The following is a 17,379-nucleotide window of genomic DNA, read 5'->3' as shown; positions in this document are numbered from 1 at the left end:
CACAGAACTACGCTGAATAAGCACAAAAACACATAACAGGTTTAACCAATGAGCCAGATACATTGTGAATCATTTCACGACCTCATAACACAGGGGCAGTCTGTGATTCCAGAGTTAAGGTATGCTGCCTGAACCTCGACATGGAGTATAGAAAGACAAAGCTATTAAAGTTTAAAATTATGATTCATTTGTAAATGCCATTTTGTTATGAAACAAGGAATTGGAATTCAGTTTAACCAGAGTTGTTTGTGGTGTCCATTTTCACTTTCACCAGGGAAAATTCGGATCCCCTGAAAAAAGTCATTGTCTGAATAGGTTAATGAGACTTCTGTTTCGGTATGTCTCTTTGTTACATTTTCAGCCACACTCGTGGGTTCTGACCCGGCATGCAGTGTGTGTATAAACGACAGGTACGATGTCGATATTGACCTGATGTACACTGAAGACGTCCAACACGTTGAACATATTGCTGTATGCCATCATATCTGTCTGTAGAAACTCGACTATTAACAGACCGCCACCATATAGCTGGAATATTGTTGAGTGCGTCGTAAAACTAAACTCACTCACTCATATCTGTCTGTAGAACCGTAATCAGATGATAAGACATGCATCATCTGGTTAGACGGAAGCATCGCTAACCGCAGGAAACAGAATTTGGGGAAACCGAAATATTGTGATTTCAGTTTGAAGTTCATCGCGAGAGCAATGTTTGGACCACGACATTAAAACTATCATCACTAATTTGTAGTGATTTCTATTTTCAGTAGCGCTGAGCGAGAAAGATGATCTTGACTTGTTGCTGCTGGTCATGTGAGATTAATGTGAGAGTCCCCATGCCAAAAAGACATTGCTGTCTTCAAAAGAATTTTCAGATAAACAGTGTTATACACATATAACACTGTTCTGCAGTGTCTACAAACATATAATACCAGCAAATTAGAAAATGACAAGATGGTTATTTCAGACACTGACGCTGACGGCCCGGACTCCGCAGTGTTCCCGGTAGCAGTACTTCTTTCTACAGCGTCAGTGTATTACGTTGAATAATGAGATATTGCCTTTCAATTTCAAAGCTGCATTTAAGCTGATGTTGAGTTTGCTTTAATGCCTGCAGCCGTGTCAGTCGGTATTTAGCGATATAAATCAGTCTGACTCTGTGGGATTTCAAACAAGCCAGAGAGGATTGTGCTCTTGAGTTGGGCAGATGTGTCGATACTCGGTCTGTGACAGTTGATCTGTACCAGGCAAGTCATTCTGGGACGTATTCGAAATTCTTCACAGTCATATTACTATAGATCAAATTAAAATTTAAACACTTCTTAGAAACCGTAAAAGCAGAATGTGTGCCTGGTTCACCAGCCCTCTTAAACAGCCCCATTTTCATCGTGTTGACGATGATCAGTTCTGCCTAGAGACGATGATATGTTCTGCCTCGAGACGATGATCTGTTCTGAAGAGACGATGATCTGTTCTGCCTCGAGATGATGATCTGTTCTGCCTCGAGACGATGATCTGTTCTGTCGAATAATGATGATCTGTTCTGCCTGGAGACGATGATCTGTTCTGCCTTGAGACGATGATCTGTTCTGCCTCGAGACGATGATCTGTTCTGTCGAATAATGATGATCTGTTCTGCCTGGAGACGATGATCTGTTCTGCCTGGAGACGATGATCTGTTCTGCCTGGAGACGATTATCTGTTCTGCCTCGAGACGATGATTTGTTCTGTCGAATAATGATAATCTGTTCTGCCTGGAGACGATGATCTGTTCTGCCTCGAGACGATGATTTGTTCTGTCGAATAATGATGATCTGTTCTGCCTGGAGACGATGATCTGTTCTGCCTGGAGACGATGATCTGTTCTGCCTTGAGACGATGATCTGTTCTGCCTTGAGACGATGATCTGTTCTGCCTCGAGACGATGACTATTCCCGGTTGGGATATCGATCTCGTCTGATTAAACCGAAATGTTAGAAGTATAAGCTGTGTTTGTGTGTTGGTGTTGTTGTTGATGATGATGATGGTGATGACGATGTCACGTCTCCCTAAATGAACAGACAGTCCACGAGGAATCAATTTTCAGGAGGTATGACTACGCCTTCACATCTGCGCGTGTAGACGACGGATGGAACTCACTGAAGTTTACTGTGGACTATTTTCGGCCTGCATACAGAACCGTGACCAGATATACCATCACTCCTCGCTATTGTTGACCAACAATCCCCTACTCAGATTTTTAATTTGTGTCAGCATTCGCCATCCCTGGGCCCAGCAACATTGGATACTATGAAGATGAATATAACCAATATCTTAAACACTACTCTAATCCTTACACAAAACCCTTTCCATATTCTTGAGAAATCTCTCCCAAAAGCAGAGTTGCTTGTAAAATGTGACTACATCATGAGCAGATATCAGCAGTAATACAACTGCATGGTGTTGTAAACAAATCGGGTCTGACAATCTAGTGATTGATAGCATGCGATACGGCGACATATCATGTATTTGCGAATCACTATGTAATAGTGGAAATATTATATTAATATCGAAAAGGTGAGCGTATCCCTGCAAAATCACCATTGTTCAACTGAAACAGTTTCGAACATATGGTATAAGTCGAAATAGGGAAGTGCACTGGATATCTATTTTGTCACTCATGTATCAAATTAGGAAATTTCCTCCACATGTTTACCACAGAACCTCTTGAAAAAATATTGTTGCGAATATTGCGAATGATGAAATAGCGATTTTTTCGTTGCGTAACGCAGCAGTCATTAATTTCACAGCTTTATGACGGTGGTCTATCCAGCCCGAGAATCCAGTGAGTGACATCATGATCATGGTGGGATACGATGACATAAGTCTGACAGCCCGACCATCTGATCTCTTCATCGCCTCTCAATGCAAACAGTTTGCAGAAGATTAATTTTAACTTGGATCCTCTCGGATATTTGGAAATTTGGAATTATGAGCTGATTTTGAATGTCCTTAGTTCATTACGCCTTGTGTTGTCATTGTGCTATCACTGGCAATACGACGTGCGACTTTCGCTTCCCAGGTTGCAATCTGCTCCAATCCAAGAGACCTGTCAAATACAGATGACGACAGGATGACCTGAACAGGTTCCCGGTTGCATGACACCTCACTGGGAATCCGGTTAACGTCTCAAGCAGTCTATTCTTGCCCGCTAAATGAATGAAGTGTTCAAGCACGGTTTCCTGTCTGATTCCACGTGATCGTGCCTGGGACGTTGTCCGTAGTATCAAACACCTGTTTGTTTGGCCTATACTCGTTTACATTATGGGAAAGTGTTGCGATGAAAAAGCAACCAAGAAAACAATAGAATGCAGTGGAACCACACGTTTATAGCAATATTTAAATCTGCCTTGATCATCTATTTACGAAATGGAGTAACCGAATAACAGGGCATATCGGTGGTCCTCCCATCGGATGGTGTCATCGAGTACCATCTGCAAACATTCCAACTTGTCTCAGTGGAAAGTATACTTCACTGCAACGTTGTCCAGTCTCATAACAACCATCCCTAACATTATTACTGCTACGGGTGCACTATTTCATTATAGTTTGGCATGTGTAGGCCTTACCTTCTACGCATACTATTCCATAAACAGAACAAGGTCGAGTTTCATCAAGGCTCACCAGAGGTTGGAGCCATGATCAATGATCCACCAGGCCTTCCTGTCAACTGACGTACCTGTTCAAGCAGGGTCGGGGTTCCATAAAGATTGCTAGCGGCATATATCAGGAACCTATGCATAGATATGTCAATGAAAGCACCGAGAAAAATACAGTATGCACGCATGTCTGATGTTTGAAGAAAAAGAAAGAAACACAATATTATTTTTCGATGTGACAAACGTGATATGGATGACTTTTGCGGTGCTTGTGCGACTTCGCTAAAATGGTAATATTTGTGATTTAGGGGTTTTAAAGGGTGTACTTTGAAAGGAAAAAAGTGTTTACTTTCGTTTGTCCGGTAGTGTATGTTCAGACAGAAAACCAGTCTGCTGTTAGTATAGAAGATGTAGAGGAGTGTGGTATCAGAACCCTTTGGCACCCCTATAAAGAGTTCATCAAGACATAATCACATTAAATCTCTGATAGAATCTTACAGTTTATATACATTCCCATTATGTTACGGCTTGACAGCAGTGAACTACCGACGTAAAGGAACCCTGTTTTCCACATGTAATGTGTTTTACACGACACCCCCTGTGTTGTCTTATAACTATTAAAAGAAAACTAAAATATTGGACACACCTTGGAGTTTCCTTTCTGATTTGATTCGTTAAAGTCTAACCCTAACAAGTTATATTTTGTTATTGCTCGTTGTCAAAACGTGTACGTACCTTCCTGGGAGATGTTGTCCATCAACACATTTCAATTAACACATTCATGCCTGTCAAAAATAGGAATTCAAACAAAATCAGTTAAACGTGCAGACATTAGATATTCGTCATAGCCATTATGCGTGCGGGTTTTCTATCATTACTGTCTTGTCTTGAGAACAACACATAGTTTCTCATGTCCACTGTTCATTGTTGATATGTTGTTAGGTCCCTGTTGTTTAACGCGATCTGTATTGGTCAGCTATGTTGAGTACGTGACGACGATGACGCTGGCTACGGTTTACATGTCTCGGTATTATGGCCGATTTTTGCTATAGAGATGCTGGTTGATTTGGGAATCGAAATCCCTATTCATTAAGCATGCAAACCCTCCAAGTTTAGATGTTGCTAAAATCGTCTTGGCATCCAGTATCTTACGCTAACCGAATTCTTTGTGAGAATATCTTGGAGAATCACGTGTTGCTGTAACTGAACGCACTCGGCGATAACGGAAGAATACCGTTGCGTCATTGCAGAAATCCTACTGTCCATGAAACCTAATGCAGTGAGTTAGCTGTTCAAACATTCTCAGGGTGTGGAGATGGTGGAAACACGAGTTCAGTGGACAGTGAAAGCAGTAAGCTGAAAGTGATACCACACCAATGAAGGAAGCTAGCCGTGGGATGGAGTTTCAGATTATGAACGTGGACCTACAACAAAGGTCAAAATGGGTCTACACTCGTTCAAACGTTGAACGTATTGAGCATGCGCAATGCGACCACAAGCTGAGTGTCACAAACAAACAAACCAATAAAACAGTACATGAAACAATTTCAGGAGTAAGCCAAACATTGTCCAAGAATTATGTTCTGTAATACACATACTGATTTGTTTTTCATAAAAATGAAATGATCTGTCCATAATCGGAGAAGTCAATACATGCGGAACCACCATCTCTTTTTACGTTCAATACGATCATCGTTTGAATGAGTGCGGACCTATTTTGACCTTTCGCGAGAAAATGAATGACATTTGCAGATATAGCGAGAAAGGTAAGATTGTGTGCCATTTTTCTTCAAAAGAAGTTAAAGATGAATAAAACATTTACATAGTAACATGGGCAGGCAGCAAAGATCATTTTACTGAATGCCTGTAAAATACGTCAGTGCGCAGAAGACTAAAACTGAAAAGGATGAAGAATTAGTTTCTTATCTGTCTGGCTGCTCATCATGAAATGTAGTGATAATTGTAAAGTATCATAGCCATTGATTTTAGGCATTACTGCAATAATTATATCATAGAAAAAACTGATATTTGATATTGGTATTCTGTACTATCAGTTTGCCTTTGATATATGAGACGTATACATTCTTTTTCCCAATTAACTCCGACAAGTAGCTGATGAACACGTGTATCATCAGCGATCTTATGAAAAACAAACAGTAGATGCTTGGGAAATAATATGAATCATCGTCTTTTCTCCGATTTCAAAACACCTGTTATTGACTCTCAGAAATAGAAACTTAATCTGACCTTTAAAGACAAGTAATATGAAGCCCATGATGACTTGCAAGGCTACTGAGTACATATACTACAATGTAGGATAAACATATATTAAAGCAGCGTCAATGGCAGTCTCTTCACCCCCACCTCGCCACCCAACCCACCCCTATTCAATTTATCCGGATCATTTTAAATTCTCGCTATGTAACATTGAAAATATCATACATGGGTAAATGTCCTACTCTGGTGACTGATATTTATATGGTATATGTGTACATACTATGTGGCTGATGGTTTATATGAACATACTGTGTGACTGATGTGTGTATGGTATATGTGTACATACTATGTGGTTGATGGTTTATATGTACGTACTGTGTGACGGATGTGTATATGGCATATATGTGTATACTTTGCGTCTGATGTGTGTACGGTATATACGCACATACTGTGTGACTGATGTGTGTGTGGTACATGTGTACATACTGTGTGACTGATGTGTGTATGGTGTATGTGTAAATACTATGTGGTTGATGGTTTATATGTACATACTGTGTGACTGATGTGTGTATGGTATATGTGTAGATACTGTGTGACTGATGTGTGTATGGTATATGTGTACATACTGTGTGACTGATGTGTGTATGGTACATGTGTACATACTGTGTGACTGATGTGTGTATGGTGTATGTGCACATACTGTGTGACTGATGTGTGTATGGTATATGTGTACATACTGTGTGACTGATGTGTGTATGGTATATGTGTACATACTGTGTGACTGATGTGTGTATGGTACATGTGTACATACTGTGTGACTGATGTGTGTATGGTGTATGTGTACATACTGTGTGACTGATGTGGGTACGGTACATGTGTACATACTGTGTGACTGGTGTGTGTATGGTGTATGTGTACAGACTGTGTGACTGATGTGTGTATGGTACATGTGTACATACTGTGTGACTGATGTGTGTATGGTACATGTTTACATACTGTGTGACTGATGTGTGTATGGTGTATGTGCACATACTGTGTGACTGATGTGTGTATGGTGCATGTGTACAGACTGTGTGACTGATGTGTGTATGGTGTATGTGCACATACTGTGTGACTGATGTGTGTATGGTACATGTGTACATACTGTGTGACTGATGTGTGTATGGTATATGTGTACATACTGTGTGACTGATGTGTGTGTGGTATATGTGCACATACTGTGTGACTGATGTGTGTATGGTACATGTGTACATTCTGTGTGACTGATGTGTGTGTGGTATATGTGTAGATACTGTGTGACTGATGTGTGTATGGTACATGTGTACATACTATGTGGTTGATGGTTTATATGTACATACTGTGTGACTGATGTGTGTATGGTATATGTGCACATACTGTGTGACTGATGTGTGTATGGTATATGTGTACATACTGTGTGACTGATGTGTGTATGGTATATGTGTACATACTGTGTGACTGATGTGTGTATGGTATATGTGCACATACTGTGTGACTGATGTGTGTATGGTATATGTGTAGATACTGTGTGACTGATGTGTGTATGGTATATGTGTAGATACTGTGTGACTGATGTGTGTATGGTATATGTGTAGATACTGTGTGACTGATGTGTGTATGGTATATGTGTACATACTGTGTGACTGATATGTGTATGGTACATGTGTACATGGTATATGTGTACATACTGTGTATGGTACATGTGTACATACTGTGTGACTGATGTGTGTATGGTGTATGTGTACAGACTGTGTGACTGATGTGTGTATGGTACATGTGTACATACTGTGTGACTGATGTGTGTATGGTACATGTGTACATACTGTGTGACTGATGTGTGTATGGTGTATGTGTACATACTGTGTGACTGATATGTGTATGGTACATGTGTACATACTGTGTGACTGATGTGTGTATGGTATATGTGTACATACTGTGTGACTGATATGTGTATGGTACATGTGTACATGGTATATGTGTACATACTGTGTATGGTACATGTGTACATACTGTGTGACTGATGTGTGTATGGTGTATGTGTACAGACTGTGTGACTGATGTGTGTATGGTACATGTGCACATACTGTGTGACTGATGTGTGTATGGTACATGTGTACATACTGTGTGACTGATGTGTGTATGGTGTATGTGTACATACTGTGTGACTGATGTGTGTATGGTGCATGTGTACAGACTGTGTGACTGATGTGTGTATGGTGTATGTGCACATACTGTGTGACTGATGTGTGTATGGTACATGTGTACATACTGTGTGACTGATGTGTGTATGGTATATGTGTACATACTGTGTGACTGATGTGTGTATGGTATATGTGTAGATACTGTGTGACTGATGTGTGTATGGTTTATATGTACATACTGTGTGACTTATGTGTGTATGGTATATGTGTAGATACTGTGTGACTGATGTGTGTATGGTATATGTGTACATACTGTGTGACTGATGTGTGTATGGTATATGTGTACATACTGTGTGACTGATGTGTGTATGGTATATGTGCACATACTGTGTGACTGATGTGTGTATGGTACATGTGTACATACTGTGTGACTGATGTGTGTATGGTATATGTGTACATACTGTGTGACTGATGTGTGTATGGTGTATGTGCACATACTGTGTGACTGATGTGTGTACGGTTCCAAGCAGTCATCATGTTTGTGAAAGCCTCATAATTCTGACCCATATAATAATGTTGGCTGTTTCTTACAGTCGAATATTTTAAGTAGATACCATTTGTCTTTAGAGCTATAAAGGTATTTTGTAATATACACTCATGTTTTCCTTGCCTTAAATGAAATGTTTTCGGCAGAGAGGGACCAATTTCTAAAATATGATACATCAACGTACTTGTAGAATGTAGAGAGTGATTTTATAATTATAATCTGAATTGGAAAGGGGTTTTCTAAGTTGGAGGAACTTGTCCCCAATCATTTTCACATTGTGAATAAAGTCTGTTTAAAACATGTAACAACTTCAAGCGTAGTTGATGTATATGCCCATATTTCCGATTTTAACAGTTTAGATTAAAAATAAATAAATAAAGAAAACCATTATCCTAATTTTTCGTTTGTCAAGGTTAATATTTAAGGCCCACTTGTTGCAGAAGGTTTGTAAAGCATTAATTTGCCTTTGTTGACCAATTACTGACTCTGAGAAAAACATCATATTATCGGCAAACGACAAAATAAATGTTCCTAAATATAACTGAGCACTAGTGGAACATAAACAACTGATCTCAGACATTGGTTCGATAGTAAAATAGCAACCCCTTCCTATTTTCGTTCATTTTACATGTAGCTATGAACCAACGTCTGAGAATAAGGGATTGTCAGCATTGAGCTAATCTAGGCTAATGAGCCAACGCCCTACCACGGGCACTATCACGGATAATTAGTTCCTAGTCATCAGTGAAACCTTGTTTACCTTTCCACGCGACGCAGGAATCATTTCCCTAAAAACACAAGTCTACAAAATTGTACCGACTTTCCACATTTCTACTCGTTGATCTAGATAGTCGGCCCGTATCATACCTCTAACCGTAAGATCTTAAAGAGAGGCTTGGTTTGAAAGGGTACCAAGCCCCAGTAATCGGAAAAGGGATCTGATGCCTTAGGAAAGACTTTGGTGTATCCAGTCGTGTTACTATCAACGCTAACCTTAAGGACGGAAGAGGCAAGGATTGCTCATGAACCATGATCTACAGCAGTACTTGTGTCAATTAGCTCTTTTCTGTGTTGCACCTTTATGTAACTTTATCAGCTATCCTGTTCCCCATTCTGACAAACTGACATTCAAAACGGTTTCTGCTATATTCAGACACATTGTAACTTGTAAACATGATATATTTAATGCAAACTGAAATTTTGAAGTGGTTGATTGGTCATGAAGTTCATATTCGAACACGAACACTCGGTGATATGAGCTAAACGTGCGGATCTGTTCTCAAATGGTTGTTAGAGACCACAAATGTATTGTCTCAAGGACTTTTTCATGAATATTAGCAAACATAATCCATTTTTCAAAATAGCAACAAAACAGTTCATACAAACGTTATCTCTCTATAATTGTTAATACCGTTCAGTTCTAAGTTCCCATGCATATGTATGAGCGTCCGTCAAATCCGGACATATACTAAAACCTATTGTGGTAAAAATGCAGGAATTCTAGTCCCTGCATGATATATATATCTTCAAATATATTGCTATTTTTCAGATACGAAAGGAAATTCAGTCACCATTTGTATATTCATGTTTCATTTTGGACAAATATATTTAGAGTTTTGATTACAGCGCTTGAAACGGCAATAATAAGCAGTTTTCATTGTCCTTTGAAGATGAGGATTGGGAGTATATGATTATTAAGCATGTTTTCCGTAAAACTCCTTTTGCATGTATATGTACAATTTTGCAAAAAAAATGTTTTCTCGATTGCAATTGAACGTTGGCATAATGGAAACTTGGAAAGTCCAAATTTGTCATGTAGCATCAATTAGTTAATAATGTAATCTGTGTTGATGTACATCTTTCACGTAACAGTCTTTCTTGTTACGCTAAAAACTGATAAAGGAACGAAAGTTAGAATCAGATTCTGGATTGGGGGTTCGAATCCCGAATCTGATTCTATTTTTCAGATTTTGGGATCCTGAAGAATAATATCTATATGCATTATTTCAACTCCCTTCTAATGTACTATGTGCTCGTTGTGAACCCGGGTAACTTACAAACATAAACAACTAAAACAAAACAAAAACAAAAAATGTTGTCCGTATTTGAACCTCAAATCATAGTTTTCTTAACGTTTGAGTTTCCGCGTTTGAATACCGAATCTGAATATATTTGTCACTGTTATTATTAGGTGTGATCATTACATGAAACTCACTAAACTCACACTTTTGGTCCAATATATTGATGTTCATATCGTTGTTAAGCGACATTTTTTGTCTTTCCTGATACAAACAGATCTTTCCCGTAACAACAATAATTTTGGTTTTAACGAATCATATTGACTTATAAACATTGTATCAAGAAGTAGGAATGTTTTCATTACCATTAATGTAATAAAATATTTTCTTGCGTGATGTTTTGCTGAAAAATCCCAAATGGAAACTTAGTTCTATGTGTCATTTTAAGAAACGTATATATACACATCTGTTTGAGCAAATAAATCCATGCGAATTCAAACATTTATGTGGATATACATACAAATCTTGACATATTCTAAAAACGACTCACTAAGGTATTGGAATAATTTCCAGATGACGACACATTTCAGTCGGCCCAGTTATGCAAAATCGTTTAAAGTTTCATTATCATTATTTGCAAGATGTTTCTTCTGTCAGGTAAAATCCTTTGTCTGGAGATTAATAAGACGAAGATCTTTCCTTCTGTGGGATGGGTTGGGCTGGGTGGGCCGGGATACCAGGACATCCATGACTACCTTAATGTATCTACCTGTATGTCTCTACCTGCAGGAGTAAAGTGAGTGTTCCCTGTATATCTACCTGCAGGAGTAAAGTGCGTGTTCCCTGTATATCTACCTGCAGGAGTAAAGTGCGTGTTCCCTGTATATCTACCTGCAGGAGTAAAGTGCGTGTTCCCTGTATATCTACCTGCAGGAGTAAACTGCCTGTTCCCTGCATATCTACCTGCAGGAGTAAAGTGCGTGTTCGACAAGTCACCCTTACCACCGAGAACCGAACAACGACCCCAACCCCTGGGCACGTGTGTCTTTAGAGCTGTGTTACTGGTGCCACCGAGAACCGAACAACGAGATGTATAAGGCTGCTGTAGTAAGGAGTGAAGTCTAAGGTTGGTCCAGTAAGGTGAGATGTCTAAGGTTGGTCCAGTAAGGTGAAATGTATAAGGCAGGTTCAGTAAGGTGAGATGTATAAGGTTGCTGCAGTAAGGTGATATGTCTAAGGCTGGTCCAGTAAGGTGAGATGCATAAGGTTGCTGCAGGAAGGTGAGATGTATATGGCTGGTCCAGTAAGGTGAGATATCTAAGGATGGTAGAGTAAGGTGAGATGCATAAAGTTGTTGCAGTAAGAGAGATGTATGAGGCTGGTCCAGTAAGGTGAGATGCATAACGTTGCTGCAGGAAGGAGAGTTGCCTCATGCAGGTCCATTTAGATGAGATGTAAGGTGAAGTGAGACGTCAGGCCCACTTTCGTTTGAAAATAATATTGAGTTGATTCCTTTCACATGATCACTAAAATTGACGATGTGCTCTTAGTCCTTATATCTGCTATCGACAGGACACCTAAGGAGACTGAAAAGGCGTGTGATGTATACATGTCGTCTCGCTATGAAACATTTAAAAGGCACCTGAAGGTATGTGCATATATACTATCTAAAACAAGAAACGCATAGACGAGTAATCTGTTGTGAAAATGTTGTATTTCAAACATGTATAATATATAAACACTTTATGCGTGAAATGTTTAAGCAGTTTAGAAGAAGGTCATGTCTATACAACCAAGTGGATACTTGTAGATAATGGAGATGTTGAGCACGATGTAGACACGTCCCCGGCGTCGAGTTTCCTGGCTCTCAGACCAATCTCTTTCAACCGGTTCCGTACAGTTTGATATACTCTGAAGGCCAGGCACCCTGGCTGCTGTGTACGATCACGCAACTGCAGTACCCGGAAGTACGGATCTTGGGTTGCAGTGGTAACTCGAGGTCTGCCTGTACGGGGAGGGTCATTTGATATACCTGTTTGGTTGCAACGAAATGCAAACCATGATATCTCAGACCCTGGCAACGGAAAACAGCATGCATTCTTTCAACAGCGATGTTCCGTGTCAGGATGTGACAGGTAAGTAACTAACAGTCCCTGGTGTACCAGACAAATAAGTAACTAACAACCCCTGTTGTATTTGACAAGTGCGTAACTAACAATCTCTGGTGTATCTGACAAGTGCGTAACTAATAATCTCTAGTGTATTTGACAGGTAAGTAACTAAAAATTCCTACTGTACCTGACAGGTAAGTAACTAATAATCCCTGCTGTATCTGACAGGAAAGTAACTAACAACGCCTGTTGTATCTGACAAGGAAGTCGATAACAATCCCTGTTGTATTTGTAGCTAACAATTCCTGTTGTATCTGTCAGGTACATAGCTAACAATTCGTGTTGTAACAGACAGGAAGGTAGCTAGCAATTCCTGTTGTATCTAACAGCTACGTAATTAACACTTTGTTGTGTATCTGGCAGGTAAGTAACTAATTATACCCTCATGAATCTGACAAGAAAGTTAAGTACCTGTGTGAAAGCATAATTCTACTACTACCAAACTTCAAACACTCTCCAGCCCACTGCATTGGTGGTTTGCCAGTGGCCATCTGGCTATCTCATAGATGCTAGGTTTGGTAACAGCCATGTCGAACCACATTGTTTAGCGTTAAATGCTTCTATTCGACTAGCAAATCAGCTTCATTATCAAGGCTTTATTGATGTCCAGCACGCAGCGAGGGGCAGTATTAGAACTCATGAAACATACACGCCAGTGGATAACTTGCAAGAGTCATCAGGTCAAACGAATAAGAGGAGAATAAACTTCCTGATAATGGCGCACAGCTTCTAAAGATCTGTTACTTCCTGGACTTCTCTCATGGCCAGAATAACAAAATGTGAAATTTGCGTTACGGTCTAATTGTATCAGATCTAAATCAAATTTATGTTTTCAAGAATTAACGACAGTGATCATTTGGGCAAATCATGAAGATAAATATTATTTGGTTCTTCATGTTGCAACGTAATCAGGATATCATCTGTGTGAGTGAATGGTTTGTGACAGTTGACTACACGCATTTGTATGGCCAGCGTACGTAAATACACCGCGAGAACAGACGTTTCCAGTGCTTCTCAAATCTGTCGCTAGGGATTTGATAATTGATTCTAATAAAAGCTTGACACGATTAAGCAAATTCAAGGATTATAAACATGATGACTGGGATACGCGGCTGAAGCTCCGGACTCTCACCATCTCTTTCTTCCCTCTTCTAATGTGTTTCTCCATCTCTTCCATCGGATAAATTCCTCCATTCCTCATCCGCGTTGCAGGAACCGTCCCTCCACACTCCTTCCACCCTTAGCTAAGACAACTCCCCTTCCCGTCCCCACCCCCATTTTAGGTTGTACCTTTTACTCCACACCAAAGCTAACACTTATCTCCGCCCTCCTATTCCCCCCGCCCGAGCTAACAAATATCATCCCTGCACCCTTAGCTAACACATATCGCCCCCCCCCCCCCACCCCCCACCCCCAGCTAACACTTATCTTCAATCTATCCCTAGCTAACACTTATCACTTATCTTCCCTCAACACCTTAAGCTAAGGCATGTCATCCCCAACCAGTAGCTAACATATTACTCCTAGCTAACTCTTATCTTCAATCCAACCTTGCTAACTAACACTTATCTTTACTTCTGCCCTAGCCAACACTTTTCTTCCACCCACTCAGTAGCTAACATTTATCCTTCCTCCACCACCTAGCTAACACTTATCTTTACTTCTGCCCTAGCCAACACTTTTCTTCCACCCACCCAATAGCTAACATTTATCCTTCCTCCACCACCTAGCTAACACTTATCTTTACTTCTGCCCTAGCTAACACTTTTCTTCCACCCACTCAGTAGCTAACATTTATCCTTCCTCCACCACCTAGCTAACACTTATCTTTACTTCTGCCCTAGCCAACACTTTTCTTCCACCCACTCAGTAGCTAACATTTATCCTTCCTCCACCACCTAGGTAACACTTATCTTTACTTCTGCCCTAGCCAACACTTTTCTTCCACCCACCCAATAGCTAACATTTATCCTTCCTCCACCACCTAGCTAACACTTATCTTTACTTCTGCCCTAGCTAACACTTTTCTTCCACCCACTCAGTAGCTAACATTTATCCTTCCTCCACCACCTAGCTAACACTTATCTTTACTTCTGCCCTAGCTAACACTTTTCTTCCACCCACCCAATAGCTAACATTTATCCTTCCTCCACCACCTAGCTAACACTTATCTTTACTTCTGCCCTAGCTAACACTTTTCTTCCACCCACCCAATAGCTAACATTTATCCTTCCTCCACCACCTAGCTAACACTTATCTTTACTCCACAACCTACTTAACACTTATCTTTGCTCCTCGAATAGCTAAAACGTATTTTCCCTCCACCCACAAGTTAACACATCTTTCCTCAGCCACCTAGCTAACACTTATCTCCCCTCAAACCCAAAGCTAGCACTTACCTTCCTATCAGCAGCAGCTAACACTTATCTTTCCTCTACACTAAAGCTAACGCTACTCTTATCTTTCCTCTCCCTCTACCTAACATTTATCTTCCCCCTGCCATAGACGTCAGTGCTCTTCATGTAGTGTTTCTTCCATTGACGTCAGTGCTCTTCATGTAGTGTTTCTGTCAGAGAGGTAAGTTCTTTTCATGTAGTGTCCCTGTCAGAGACGTCAATGCTCTTTATTTAGTGTCCCTGTCAGAGACGTGTGCCTCTATCCTGTCTATCCTATACACTTAAACTGTTAGTGAGGTGTAGCAATATCCGTGTGGTCATTAGACGCAAGAACGTATGTGTATCACACTGCAGTAACTCTGACAACATCCGTATATTACACTCAAGTAGTTTACTCACGTAAACGACTTATTGCCAGTGAGCTTAGGGCTATGTTCAGAGCATTTGGTTCAGATTCTTCCAAAAGCACCACATTCTGCACAGTGGTAGTATAAGGCATACTAATTCGATTCCAGATGGGCGCCAAGATGGCCGCCCCCTGTGGCTGCCATATTGGACCCCCGCCCCCAGCCAAATGGCCGCCACTCTGATTTAATTTTTTCCTATGGTTGTATATGGTTGTGTCACATATGAAACATAATGAAAAGAGCTTTGCAATTATACATGAATCAATTTACTGTAACCATTGTGACAAAAGCTATTATGAAAACAAAGATCTAGAGAGCTGCCCGAAAAAATGAAAATATAATGAAAAAACCCCATTAGAATTCGTACAAAAATTGCACATGACTGTCATTGATAGATAATAACAATTTTACCTAGTTATTGTCACGATTTGTGCATTTCTACATCGTACGTCAGCACGACTGCATTTACACGTTTCCACACAGCCCGTCTTGCAACCACAGTGTAGTAGGACAGAACATGCTGCTGAAGCATCACTGTGGGTGGGCCACACAGGTTATCAGTTATTGCTGTCGTCTTTCTGCCAATCCCAATCACGGAAGTCGGGGATTTCCTGGTAGGCAATGGTTGCCTGCTCACAAAGGAAATTCGTCTGCAGAATAGATCGTTTCCAATGTTGGAACAACGCTGTTTAAGTTGGCGTATTTTTTTTCAATGTCCTGCTTCCAGTAGTGAAAAGGAGATGCCTTGCTTCATTCACGCGCCACAACGGCTCCACAACTTCTGCTGCACATCAGTCCAACAAATCTTTCAGTCTGTTGCATGTGTCTTGACCCAGTCACGAAGTGTTGAGGATCATGAACTTGTGTATCTGGCAGGTCAGGTAGACTTGTCCATGCTGACCATGCAGTCTTCTAGCCACACTCAAGAATACATGAAGTTGTGTCACAGCTAGTAAGACTGTGGAAGAGGGGTAATACCAAGGGCTTTGATGGACAAAGATCAGAGTACATAGCATGGACTGGGATGTCTCTGTACTCAATCAAGTCAAAAGGTTTATTGGACAAAAGGCCTCCGGCCCATATACAAGAGAGTATGTACATAAAGTTACATACATGGAGTAACACGTTCTGTAAGCAATTCATTCCTTTTAACTAATGCATGTTGTGAAAGGTTTAATATTTGAGATCCGTTCTTAGCAGTTAAAACATATACGAAATCTTGCGATGGCGGCATCTTTATCAAATGATCTTTAATATATTTCTTTCGGCGGTCACAATAAATTGGACAGAAAAACACAAAGTGAATTTGCAATGGACACATTTCTTCCCTTATTTTCCACAAGGTCTAATAAACCTAGTCGATATTTCATAGAATGGTTCCTTAAAGTTTCCGTCGTGAGTATTGATAAATAAATTTCTGGTTGGAGTAAAGTCTTGAAAGTTCTGTAACAACGTGAGCTATCTTATGCCATTCCTGGTAAAACACATTTGCAGACCGCGCTCTAAATTCCTTAAGAAACATGTCCACACTTCCAACTGACTGACATAGCCATATGAAACCATAACCATGGGAAAATAGAAGATACCTTATAATACCCATGTATTTTTCCCGATGTTATCCAAATGTAAACGCATATTGTATGCTATTTTAGGAAGACGCTTTTCGTGCATATGAAGAAGTTTGAACCGGTATTTTAAACATCTAATTTTGGCAAATAATATATAAGGGCTATCGTCCACATTCACCATATACCATACAATTTGGTATAGAAGACCCAACACTAAGAAAATTCCTACATGCTAATAAATGGACCTTCTCCAAACGT

This window comes from Haliotis asinina, chromosome 3 (genome assembly GCF_037392515.1).
Source record: "Haliotis asinina isolate JCU_RB_2024 chromosome 3, JCU_Hal_asi_v2, whole genome shotgun sequence".
In the NCBI taxonomy this organism is placed as follows: Eukaryota; Metazoa; Mollusca; class Gastropoda; order Lepetellida; family Haliotidae; genus Haliotis; species Haliotis asinina.
This window is presented reverse-complemented; position numbering follows the sequence as displayed.